A 13,177-nucleotide genomic window follows, 5' to 3' on the forward strand; every position below is an offset into this window, starting at 1 on the left:
ATTACCATATTTTATGTCCTTAGCAACACATATATTGTGACAGAGCATTGTGAGTGCCAGACATACTTGATCTTTAGGGGAAACTAGCATGTTCACCATCTATCTTCTTAATACTCTTATGCCTAGCCAATCGCTGAACTGACATCACTAAATAAAACAAAATACTCTCGAGTATTTTGATATCATTACTTATGTGTCTAATTCAGGTATTCACGTTGTCATTCCACTAGCTATTTGAAAATATATTTCTTATATAACGTGTCCTGAAGTATAACTCCATAGATATCCCACTAAGCTGTGAAAGTAACCATTTGTTACATCATTTGTTTTCTGTTTGGGTTCATTTCTAGTTCCTGCATTAAACAGAGTCTGCCATTTATTTCTAGAGTGATATACTTCCAGAAATTGCATCCCTTTTCCCTGATTTTTTAAATTAGTAAATGATGTAAGATGACTTGCTGGAAAAATCTCTCTGTCATATATATATATATATATTTTTTTGGTTGGTAGGCAATCTTGTGACTTCATGCATCAGTTATATTTTTAATACATTTGACTTATTTATGAAATTTTGATTTAAATTCTACTTAACAGGCTGCGGCCCCCGCCATTTTAGCATTTTGTCAGAAGCGTCCGGGCCATGAGGAGGAGGCCCTGCTGATTTCCGTGTGGGCTCTTGGCAGGATGGTGAAGCTGTTCATTGGTAATCTGCCTCGGGAGGCCACAGAACAGGAGATCTGCTCACTCTTTGAGCAGTAGGGGAAAGTACTGGAATGTGACATCATTAAGAACTATGGCTTTGTGCACACAGAAGACAAAACTGCAGCTGAACATGTCATAAGCAACCTGCACCACTATAAGCTTCATGGAGTGAACATCAACATGGAAGCCAGCAGGAATAAGAGCAAAACCTCAACAAAGTTGCATGTGGGCAATATCAGTCCCACCTGCACCAACAAGGAGCTTTGGGCCAAGTTTGAGGAGTATGGTCCAGTCATCATGGACAGACACATCGTGAAAGATTATGCCTTCGTACACATGGAGCGGGCAGAGGATGCAGTGGAGGCCATCAGGGGCCTTGATAACACAGAGTTTCAAGGTGGAATGTGTGTGGGCTGAAATTCCAAGCTGCGGTTGTGCATTAGAATACACCCTTCATGGTACCCCATCTCCAGGACGCTCTTGGCTCTGTGCATTCAGTCCCTCAGGAACCATGGACCTTAATTTACCTTGCTGAGTTTAGACCTTCTCTTCCTTTCCTTTCCTTTCCTGACCACTTTCCTGTTCTTCTTATCCTTCAATACTTCTGTAGCCTCCCATTCATGTTCTGTTCTCCCAGGAGGCCTCACTGTGTGCAGAAACTGTGGTGGGGGCTGAGCTACCTCCTCCCTGCTTCCTACCTCCAGTGGGTGTTGGATTTGGGGATGACCTTGGTGAGAGTCTCACTGCTTCTGAATCTCTTTTTGGCCCAAAGGCTAGACCTATAGAGTTGGATCACTTTTTTCTTTCCAGTGAAATGAATGGTTTTTCAACTTAAAAAAAAAAATTCTACTTAACAAAATACTTTCATACTCATAGTGACTCAGGAAGATGTCATTTCCTAGTAAAGGGTGAAAACTATATTGTATCTCTCTAAAATTCTTTTTTTAATTTAAAGGGATATGATAACTTCTAATATTTTGAATGGATAAAATGTATTTAATAAGATTGCTACTAAAATGTTTGTTGGTTTTCCTATTGATTTTCGCCCTCAAGTTTCCCAAGTGGGACTTGGATTTGGAATTGATGGATTCCTAAAAACTTGAAAGGCCATTTCTTCTTTTTCTTTTTACATGTTTCCTCTGGCTTCCTTGTCTAAATTAACAGGTCAGTATTATTTGAACCTGTTTTGCAAACACAAGTGAAGAAGGGAAGTTAACTAGATTTTAAATGTCAGAGGAAAGCTGCTCAGTTATCATATGATAAAGATTCTCCATTATTTTACTTTTGTCTCACAAATAATTGTGATAATCCAGACTCTTCCACTCACTAAATTATGTATATTGAAAGGATATTTCATTATAAATTCTCAATATCTTATTACTAATTCTGGAAAACTAATATTTACTCTATTTTTTATTTTGTGAAATCCATATTTAGAAATATATATATATAGGAAACTTGTTATTGGTTACTTTAAATTCCTCATTTTATTTATTAATATGTAAGTGATGTTTTCTAATTTCCATACTTTATATAATTACTCAAATGGTGGACAAAAGAATAAATAACTTACACAGTAATTTTTTTCTCCAGACATTTCTTGATTTGAATTTTTATGTTTAAATAGTATAGTCCAATTTTAAAATAATTCTTTTGATCTGCCTATGTCTATTGTCCTACTTCTAAGTATGCACAAATGAATTATAATAAAAGAAATTGTGACTCATTTACCTATTCACTGAGTAATCCTGTTCTTAGATTAAATATTTCCTTGAGAAATAGTGGGTATCATTTACTGAAGTGTGAACAAAAAAATGAAAATAGTTCTAATCATGACATTTTATGAGAATTTCAGTAAAATACTATGCAATGAGTACAAGATAATGGCTAGTGATTAAAGTTATCACCTGTCTCAATTTAATCAAAGAAAAAAAAGTAAAGTCAGAAAATGAGTATAGATTATATTATGCTATTTTTGTTATATTCTAGTCTCTTTTGCAAATATCTCTAATTCAGAGACTAGTCTTTTGGGAAAATTTGATTTCCTATATGATGCAAGCTTCAAAAATTAAAATAAACAACCAAACTAAAAGCAGAAATATCTTTTGTAATTAAAAATGCAATTTTTAGCAACTAAAAATTAAATAATCAAAAAGAACCTATAAGCTAGAAGCCCAAATATCACACATACAGTATAAAATATGAAAATCCTTCATAGATAAAAATACAAACTGAGATTCAATATGTACAAAAGTTAGCCTTTTTGATGGAATGTAAAAAAAATGCAGAAGCAGCAGCTGGGGATGGAAAAGAACCAATTAAAAAAAAAAAGATTAGAAAGACATCAATTGAATAAAGGGAAAATATTTAGCTGCTAAATTATACTAGCAAAGCTAGTCACACTAACCATGGTGATAGTGGAGATGCAGGCATATAACAATAGAAAAAAAGATGGTTGCTGAAAAGCAAGATGGAAATTATTATATCCATGCAGTCTATGGATGCAACTCATTACATTTGAAATCATAGAACATCACTAATGTGCATGAGTGTGGGAGGGAGGGAGGAGGATTGAAAGAGCAGGTGAACAAAATACTGATGAAGGGATATATAATTCCTCTTCTGTGCATCTGGAAATGATACAAGACAATGGTCACTTGTACTTCAGCACTTTCATCACAATTCTAAATACTCTTAATGTTACTTATTAAAGAAAAGTTTAACCTAGGCTGTGATATGAGCTTGAGAAAACCAATCACACCCACAATGTTGTTCACTGCTGAGAATCTTTTTGACCAAGTTGGAGATGAGACTTTCAGTAACACAGTAATTCAAACCTATGATTGGAGCCTAAGTTGGCCCCTCTGAGATCAGAGGAAGAAGATAAAGGGGCTTAACATAATTGAAAGAATATAAAGCACCCAGTAATGAACTGAGCTACCAGTAAGTTTTAGGCTGTTATAGGACTAGCTGGTTCTGAGTCAAGCATACAGTTGATGTTCAAATTCCTCCAAACTAAAAACATTGACACCTTGGGTAACTCAGAGAACATGGGTACAGGTTAATAACCTTGAACAGATAGTCATTTTAAAATGACACACATAGGCCGGGCGTGGTGGCTCACGCCTATAATCCTAGCACTCTGGGAGGCCGAGGCGGGTGGATTGCTCGAGGTCAGGAGTTTGAGACCAGCCTCAGCAAGAGCGAGACCCCGTCTCTACTAAAAATAGAAAGAAATTATCTGGCCAACTAAAATATATATACAGAAAAAATTAGCCGGGCATGGTGGTGCATGCCTGTAGGCCCAGCTACTGGGGAGGCTGAGGCAGTAGGATTGCTTAAGCCCAGGCGTTTGAGGTTGCTATGAGCTAGGCTGACGCCACGGCACTCACTCTAGCCCGGGCAACAGAGCGAGACTCTGTCTCAAAAAAAAAAAAAAAAAAAAATGACACACACGGAGTCCTGAGTACTGTTTTGCTCTGAGATAGCCAAGGTGACTATAACTCTGGGAAAAATGCATCTTCCCTCTGTCAAAAAAAAGTAAGTCAAGAAACAATGATTATAGCAGACCTCGGACCACAACACCTCCTAATTTTTGTAGCCAACCATGACATAACTTCTGCAGTGATTCTTCTGACACATCAAAGAGCTTTCCATCAAACTAATTAGTGATGTAATTCTTACTGTTTTTTCAGACAATATGGCATTTGGCTAAGAGACCAGTCATCTTCTGTTGGCTTCTTCTGTTAAACAAGAATAATCAAGGCAGAACTCTTGGAATTAGTAAAGGTCTCTGGCCCCCCTGTGCCTATCTATATGGAGGGACATCTAGACCCATTATAATTTAAATATGTATCCCAAATGACAAAGTGAGACAAGTCAGTTATACATACAATAGTACTGTCATATTTAAATAATTATCTTTATTTAAAGCATTCTTTGAATTATTTCTATACAACACTATAACTTTCATTCATTTTGACTAAAAATATTTGTAATTTGGAAGAACTTACAATTAGTCATCAATTTTAACAAACGAATGGTGCTATTTATATTCCTTTTCTCATTTTTTCTAGCTTCACTCCTTTAATAAGAACTCTTGTTCTGTATCATGCGTATTTTTGTACATTTCAGACAAATTTAAGTCCTTTTTTCCATCTAAGGAGCCTAAATAACTTTCAACTTAAAGCTGTTTTAGGCTATTGGAGATATTTATTTTTATAAACTTTGATCCAATTACTTAGAAAAATGAAAATACAATCATAAAAGCATATTAAAATAGTTTAACTATGCAGATAAAGAATTATATCTTTAATTTTCTCCTTACTTATACCTACACATTTCATAAAATTCTAGGCCAATTAGCTTGACCTAGAGCCATATTTTTATTTTCAAATTATCTTGTGATTCTTTTCATATTCATCAAGAAGCATACATGTTTTCACACTTTAACATTTGCAAAATTGAAATGCACATTATAATTAATAGTGCCTTAGAGGATGAAATCAAGTAGCAATAATAATTAAGAGTAATTACCATATTTTGTATGCATTTTTATTATGTTAGAAACTTTTAAAAGTATTTCATTTAATAAGAACAATTTTTAGACATAAGAACTATTATTACCTCTCTGTGGAATTGAGCAATCTGAAGATTGGAGCCCTTGAAGAATTAGCTTAAGGATATCTAGTAGGTAAGTGATGGAGCAGGTGAAGTGCCGGGACACTTTGAGTACAGTATCTGAATTCTTCACTATAACAGTGACTCATACTTGATTACAGCTCTAACTGTGACACTGTATATTTAGAAACCAGCTAAAACCCAATAACATCATATATTCAGAAATATCTTTATTTTTTATTTCATAAATGTAACAGAAGAAAATAGAAGGTAATACCTTTATAATCTCACAATATATAATAATCTCACAATACAATAGTATACATAATGTTGCTCTAAAATTTTCTTGTAAAAATCTTTAAAACCCACCATCCAAGAGTCCATGTAGTGCTAAATTTACCTATCAACTTCCTCCTCCTTCTCCTCCACCTCCTTTTTCTGCTTCTTCCTAGTGAATGTGCATAAAGTAAGCTTTGTTTTCCTTCTCAAACATGTTCTGCCTGCCCAGCCTAGCTCTAGTAACTAAATGGAAACTATTATATGGTACTTGTACCTTCCTTGGAAGAAAATGGTTAATATGATAGAGTGAAACATTTATGAAACAATCAAGTCTCATAGCAATAATTAACAATTTCCTCCTAGCACTCTGGCTTAATCTTTTATTTTTTCAAGGGATTTCTTCATTTTCTAGGGGCAATTGAGCAAAACTGCTATTGTCATGGTTGAGTCTATATCTTCGAGATCCAAAACAATCCTTCATTTTAAATTGGACACTAGACATGCACAACTGATCAGTGCTTTCCATGTTTGGTTTAGAGCTGTTTGAAATCCTTTGGTTTTTATTCAATTGCTTATTAGAGGTTTTAGGTCCAATTTGTATTAAACTATTCTCCAGAGTGCTGGGAGAATTTTTGTTTTGAATAAACAAATGCTGTTTAAAGTTTGCTGGAGAAAAGTTATAGATGTGTATATTTCCATTCATCTGTGTTTGAATCAGCATTCAAGAAGCCAGTGCAGTGTGCTTCACTTTCAGGTTTATTGCTAGGATCAGTCTTAGTTCCCGATTTGGATATGTATAGCCAATAATTGCACTCTTATTTTTATAAATATAGCTTACATTGTTGTGAATAAATGGTTTTCAGCAGGACTACAAATCATTATCTCCTTTATGTGGGATGACCAAGAAAGAAAGTAATGTTAAATCTTTTTTAAATAAGTCAGTGACAAACCTGTTGGTAAACACAAAATTATAAAACCTTTATGATATCGATCAGTAGAGAGTCCTTCTACATGGTATGCTTTTAGCAGGATTTATTTAAATCTATGGTTTTAATGTGCATGACTACCTGGAAAATACCACAAAAGCTAAACTTTTGGAGTGTAAAATGGAGATGCTTCATGACTAAAATAGCTTCCTTCTGTGTGATATCTATATACATCACTTACAGGCTGTATATGCTAATTTGGGCTAAAATATATTCTAATGTGGGAAAAAAGAACATGAGGAGCTATTTTGACATTCCAGACAGACCTCTTCTTGTGATTACTTGTATGCTTTAAATTATTAGCATAGACTGATGCTCAGTAAAACTCCACTCTTGTGAGTCTGATTGGCACATCTGATTCATTGAGGCACCTTAATTTCCAGTTCTTTTTTTATTTAAAAATATTAGCAGGGTTCAAATGCTTTTCTTAACATGGGTACCTTGTTTGCTTAAGCTGGGGCTTTTTATGTGCCCATCACTAGAATAGTGTTCATTATACACAATAGGTAAGTTTTAATCCCACACCTCCCACCCTCCCCCCTTCTTGGTTTCTAATGTCCTTTACATCTCTTTGTGCCCGTGTGTGCCCATCATTTAGCTCCCAATTATTAAAGAGTACATGTGGTGCTTGTTTTTCCATTCCTGAGATACTTGCCATAGGAAAATTGTGCCCAGTTCCATCCAAGTTGCTGCAAAGGACATTATTTCATTCATTTTTGTGGCTGAGTAGTACTCCATGGTATATATACACCACATTTTGTTTTATTCACTCATCAATTAGTAGGCACTTAGGTTGATTTCACATCTTTGCAATTATGAATTGTGCTGCAATAAACATTTGAGTGTGGTGTCTTTTCGATAAAATGACTTCTTTTCGTTTGGGTAGATACCTAGTAGCGGTAGAGTTGAAGTAGTTTAAGGGGCTATGCATGGCACATGGGTTTTCAATGTGGAAATCTGTGCAATTCTGAACAGACAATAGGAAAGAATAATTGTTAGTATCATACTTCTATAGTCTGAGATTCTCTGTAAACCACAAAAATGTTATGCTTTTCATGTATATGAACAAGTGAGTTTATGTGTGTCTGTATATATATATATATCACTCACTGTTTGTTGTTGTTGTTGTTGTTGCTTCAAAGCAGAGGTTGACATTTCCTTAAAGGCCAAATAGTAAATATTTTCAGCTTTGCAGGCCACCAGGTCTCCGTCACAACTGCTCCACTCTGCTGCTGTACTCACAAGCAGCCATTCACAGTATGTAAACACATGGATATGGCTGTGTTCTGGTACAGCTTGGTTAACAGATGAAGGCAGGTGGCCCACGGGCAATAGCTTGTGAATTCCTGACATAAATTTTAATATGCCCTTGGAAGTTCATTTTTCTAACATTTTAACCTCAAACTGTGGCTGAGTTTGTGGTATCTACTATTTCACCAAACTTAACACTTGGTTGTGAGAGCTTTTTTCTTATGATTTTGGTTTAGAAAATGAACTTGATAATAAATTGGACTGAAATATGAGGGTTTAAGTTACAATGTGATCTTTCTTTTTCTTCTAGACAAATATGTGATTTGTTCAGACTCATATTTATCATTTCTTCTTTTGTTGTTGTTTTGATGTTATATTTTAGCTTCGCTGGGTAAGGCTTTGCTATAGCTGCAAAAGTGAAGCAGGTAATGTTAACTGAGTGCTCCTTTGGAAAAGTTGAAGGAATTGCTCTTGCTTTTTAACAATGAAATAAATATTGTGATGACCAAAAAGATATTCCCTCCCTGTTCTACTGTTCTGTATTAGTTTTATGTTTATAGAAAAGTTGATTGCTAGCTGAAATGATTGCAGTTCAAACCTGTTTACTAATTGCCATGTTAGTTTTCATGGTGCAGGGTTATTCTACCTTTGATGTGACATTATTGTAGATGTACTGGTATTATTTTTTTATTTTATCTTCTTTAGACAATCTTTGAACTGCCACAAATTTACAAATTTTAGCTGATATTTTCACAATTGCGTTACCCACAGAAAAAATATTCAAAGTTATCTTCAGATTTATAAGAATGTTATTAAACATTGCTACAGTAAGGCTTAGGAAATTAATTCCAGCTCTGAAATAGTAATTTTGCTTATTTGAAACCACAGTAAGACTTATAAATCTAAGTAAGCATGAGATATTACAGGGGTATAATTATAAAATATGTTTTTAAAGACTGTGACTTGAAAAAAATATGAGTTGTTTATATCTTGCATGTATTAAGTGCTCAATTGATAGGTAAATTGATATTGATTACTACTGTAATCATTTTTCAAGTTGCTTCTCGTTCAATGTAATTTACATAATTTTTCAAATCTTCACAATTCTAGCAGTGAATTTTTCAGTATTACTTAATCTAATGATTCAGCAAGGTTGTCCACAGAAAGTAGGTTTTGTTCCTCTTGCTGCTATTCTCTTGATCAGTGTTGGATATTGTTTATTTAATTGTTTATGTCAGAATATTACAGAAGTACAAATGTTCTGGCTACATGAATTGCTTTTTTACAGTTTGAGTCAAAGATATACAGGTGTTCATTACCCGAATAGTGTGCATTGTACCCGTTAGGTGTGATTTTACCCATTCCTTTTCTCCCCGTTCCCACCTGCTTGATTTCTGTAGAGTTTTACTTCCATATGTGCACATGGGTGCTGATCAGTTAGTTCCAATTTCATAATGAGTACATGTGGTGCTTGTATTTCCATTCTTGCTATACTTCACTTAGGAGAATGGTCTATAGTTCCATTCACGTTGTTATAAAAGTTATTAATTCTTTTTTATTTGCTGGGTAGTACTCCATGGCATATATATACCACATTTTATTAACCCATTCATGAATTGATGGACACTTTGGTTGTTTCCACATCTTTGTAATTGTGAATTGTGCTGCAGTAAACATTTGAATGCAAGTGTCTTTTTGGTAAAATGTCTTTTTTTCTTGGGGTAAATACCCAGTAGTGGGAATAAAAGTAGATCTACTTTTATTTATTCGAGGAATCTCCATACTGTTTTCCATGGAGGTTGTACTAGTTTGCAGTCCCACCAACAGTATATGAGGTTCCTTTCTCTCTGAAACCATGCCATTATCTGTTGTTTTGGGACATTTTGATAAAAGCTATTCTCCCTGGAATTAGGTGACATCTCATTGTGGTTTTGATTTGATTTTCCTGATGATTAGAGACTTTGAGCATTTTTTCATGTTTTTTTTTTTGGCTATTAGTGTATCTACTTTTGAAAAGCTTCTGTTCATATATTTTGCCCACTTTTTGATGGGGTTATTTGATTTTTTTTCTTGCTGATTAGTTTGAGTTCTTTGTAGATTCTGATTATTAGCCCTTTATCAGATGTATAGCATGCAAATATTTTCTCCCATTCTGTAGGTTATCTATTCACTCTATTGACTGTTTCCTTGGATGTGCAGAAGCTTTTTAATTTAATCAAACACATACAACCTCCCTACACTCAATCAGGAAGAGATAGAACTTCTGAACAGACCAATACTGAACAAAAAAATTGAAGTAGCCATAAAAAATCTTCAACAAAAAAGTCCCAGACCGGATGGTTTCACAGCTGAATTTTACCAGATCTACAAAGGAGAATTGGTATCCATACTGCAGAAATTATTTTATAACATTGATAAAGAAGATATCCTCTCCAACTTGTTTTAGAAAGCCAGTATCACCTGGATACCAAATCCAGGAAAGGACACAACACAAAAAGAAAACTACACAACAATATCTCTTATAGATATAGAAGCAAAAATTCTCAATACAATTCTAGCAAACTGAATTTAGCTGCACATCAAAAAAATAAAAATAAAAAATCCACCACAACCAAGTGGGCTTCATTCCAGTGATGCAAGAATGGTTCAATGTATGCAAATCCATAAATGTAATTTACCACATAAACAGAAGCACAAAGACCATATGATCCTCTCAATAGATGCAGAAATAGCATTTGACAAAATTCAGCACACTGTTATGACAAGAACTCTCAACAAAACAGGCATAGATGGAACATACCTCAAAATTATAAAAGCCATATATGCCAAATCCACAGCCAACAGGTTGGATATTGTTTAGACAGCGTTTTGCTTTACTGAGTCCTCTCTGAATGAAACTGAAACATCATATCCTGTTTTTTCTAAGGAAAAATATATTTTTATTTTCTTTGATAATGAAAGGAGCTTAATTCTTTACTCCCATTTAATTTTGTTGTATAAATATAGTAATCCTCCCAACCACAGAAAGTGGTTGCACTTTCTGTGATTTCAATTATCTGTGGTTAACCATGGTTGGAAAATAGTAAATTAAAAAATTCTATAAATAAACAATGCATATATATTTTAACTTGCATGCCAAATTGAATAGCGTGATGAAATCTTACACTGACCCTCTCCATCCTATGTGGGACATGACTCCTCTCTTTGTCTAGTGTATCCACCCTGTAGATGCCCCCTGACCATTAGTAACTTAGAAACCATCTAGGTTATTAGAGCAACTATCCTAGTATTGCATTGCTTATGTTCAAGTAACCTTTATTTTACTTAGTAATGGCCCCAAAATGCAAGATTAATGATGCCAACAATTCTCATATACTAGAGAGAAGTGATAACATGTTCTCTTTAAATGAAAAGGTGAAAGTTCTCAATTTCATGAGGAAAGAAAAAAAATCACAGGCTGAGGTTGTTATGATCTATTTTAAGAAAGAATCTTCTTTACATAAAATTGTGAAGAAGGAAAAAGAAATTATTGCTAATTTTGCTGTTGCACCTCAAGCTACAGAAATTACAGCCATAGTGCATATGTACTTAGTTAAGATGGAAAAGACATTAAATTTGTGTATGAAAGACTTGAAGAGAAACATGCTGGCCATCAGGTTCTGTACTAACCTCAATTTCAGACATCCACTGAGGGTCATAGAATGTATCTTCTGAGGATAAGGGGGAATGACTATAAACAGGAACTTCTACATCAAAAGATCTACTGAGGTATAATTGCTCCCATCATTAGCTTCTAACTACCTGGTTTGCCTTACATATGCATATTCGTGTGTGAGAGTGTATCTACGTATTTATGGTTGTATAGGAGTGAGGCAAGGCAAAACAAAATACTAACACATGTGTCTTGCATTCAGCACATTTTTTTCATTTTTTTACAAATTCATTAAAAGAGATTGTATGTGAAATATTTTTCTTTTATTTAGGTGAAATTGAAAACTTGCAATTTTAAACAGTAAAATGTATTCTGCCTTTATTTCAGATGAAAGAGGCTCAAATTATCAGTTGTTGAAAATTCATAGAATCATTAAATCTCCAGATATGAAAGCATATTAGAAAATATCTAGTCTACTTCCTATGTTATGCATGTGTTGTATCTTTAATACATTTATGCATAATACCTTTCTTGCATTTTCTTCAGTGATTGGGAAATCATTGTTTCTTAAGGCAGCTCTTCTCATTTTCTGAGGCTTGAAATTTGTCTTACAGCTTTGACCATTTTTTGCCCTGAAGGGTTGCTGTAGTCAAGTTTAGTCATTCTTCCACATGACTTCACATTCAGTATTTAAAGATAATTCATCATATCTACACTAAGGCAGGGCAAACAATGGAGGATCCTTCAGTTTTTTCTCCCGGCCATGGCTTGCTATAATATTTTTCTCATTATTATGATATCTCTCTTTGGACAGACTTCAAGTACTAAATTCTTTCTTAAATTATGAAACAGATACCAACAGTATAACCACTTCAAACTTCTGTAATATTCAAACTCTTAAAACATGTATATAATTTTTTGGAGGGTGGAATCAACCAGTATTATGTGTAGATTTTTAGTGATATACATGTTTCCTGGAACTTCTTTGGCAGCATACATATTTTAAATAAGTTGGCTATTTTAAAATAGGAAAGAATCCAAACTTTTTAATTATATATGTTCCTTTTTATTGTGGTAAAACATACATAACCTAATATTTATTAATACTATTTTAATCACGTTTAAGTGTGCAGTTCAACGGTATTAAGTACATTCACGTTATGTAATCATCACTACTATACTTTTCAAGAAATTATTCATCATTCTTTTCTCTTTATTTCTTTCTTCTTCTGTTTCTTTGATTCCTTTTTGCTTTTAATAAGAAAAAGATACTAACATGTTTAAAAGATTATGGACATTAAATTATAGAAAGAGCAACTTAAGAGATAGGAGAGAGAAGGAATTCTTGATGAAAGAAGTTTTTTGAGAGACAGTGGTAGATGGGATGCAAAACACATAGGAAGAGAGTAATGTTGGACAGGAAGAAATACTATTTTAATTGTGTTTAAACAAAATTTTCTGTAGGATGGGAGAGAGTTGAAAAATTTTTAATTTTATTGATTTTCTTTCTTCTTTGAGTAGGAAGCATTGCAATTGATGAACCCAAGCAAGGAATAGAGATACTGAATATTTGAGGAGTGGGAATAGGTATTGTGAAAAAATCAAAGAAAGGAGCAAATAAGGGATAAATGATAAACTTGTTAGGTGGTATTGACAGATTAATCTTCCTGCCGCACTGCAGTGTGAA

The 13,177-nt window shown here is 34.0% G+C and overlaps 1 pseudogene; it reads left to right on the top strand.

The window, feature by feature from the left end:
* Positions 1-684: 684 nt before the first annotated feature.
* On the top strand, positions 685-1,119 carry LOC123632154 (annotated as a pseudogene).
* Positions 1,120-13,177: the final 12,058 nt, after the last annotated feature.

This window comes from Lemur catta, chromosome 2 (assembly GCF_020740605.2).
Source record: "Lemur catta isolate mLemCat1 chromosome 2, mLemCat1.pri, whole genome shotgun sequence".
In the NCBI taxonomy this organism is placed as follows: domain Eukaryota; kingdom Metazoa; phylum Chordata; class Mammalia; order Primates; family Lemuridae; genus Lemur; species Lemur catta.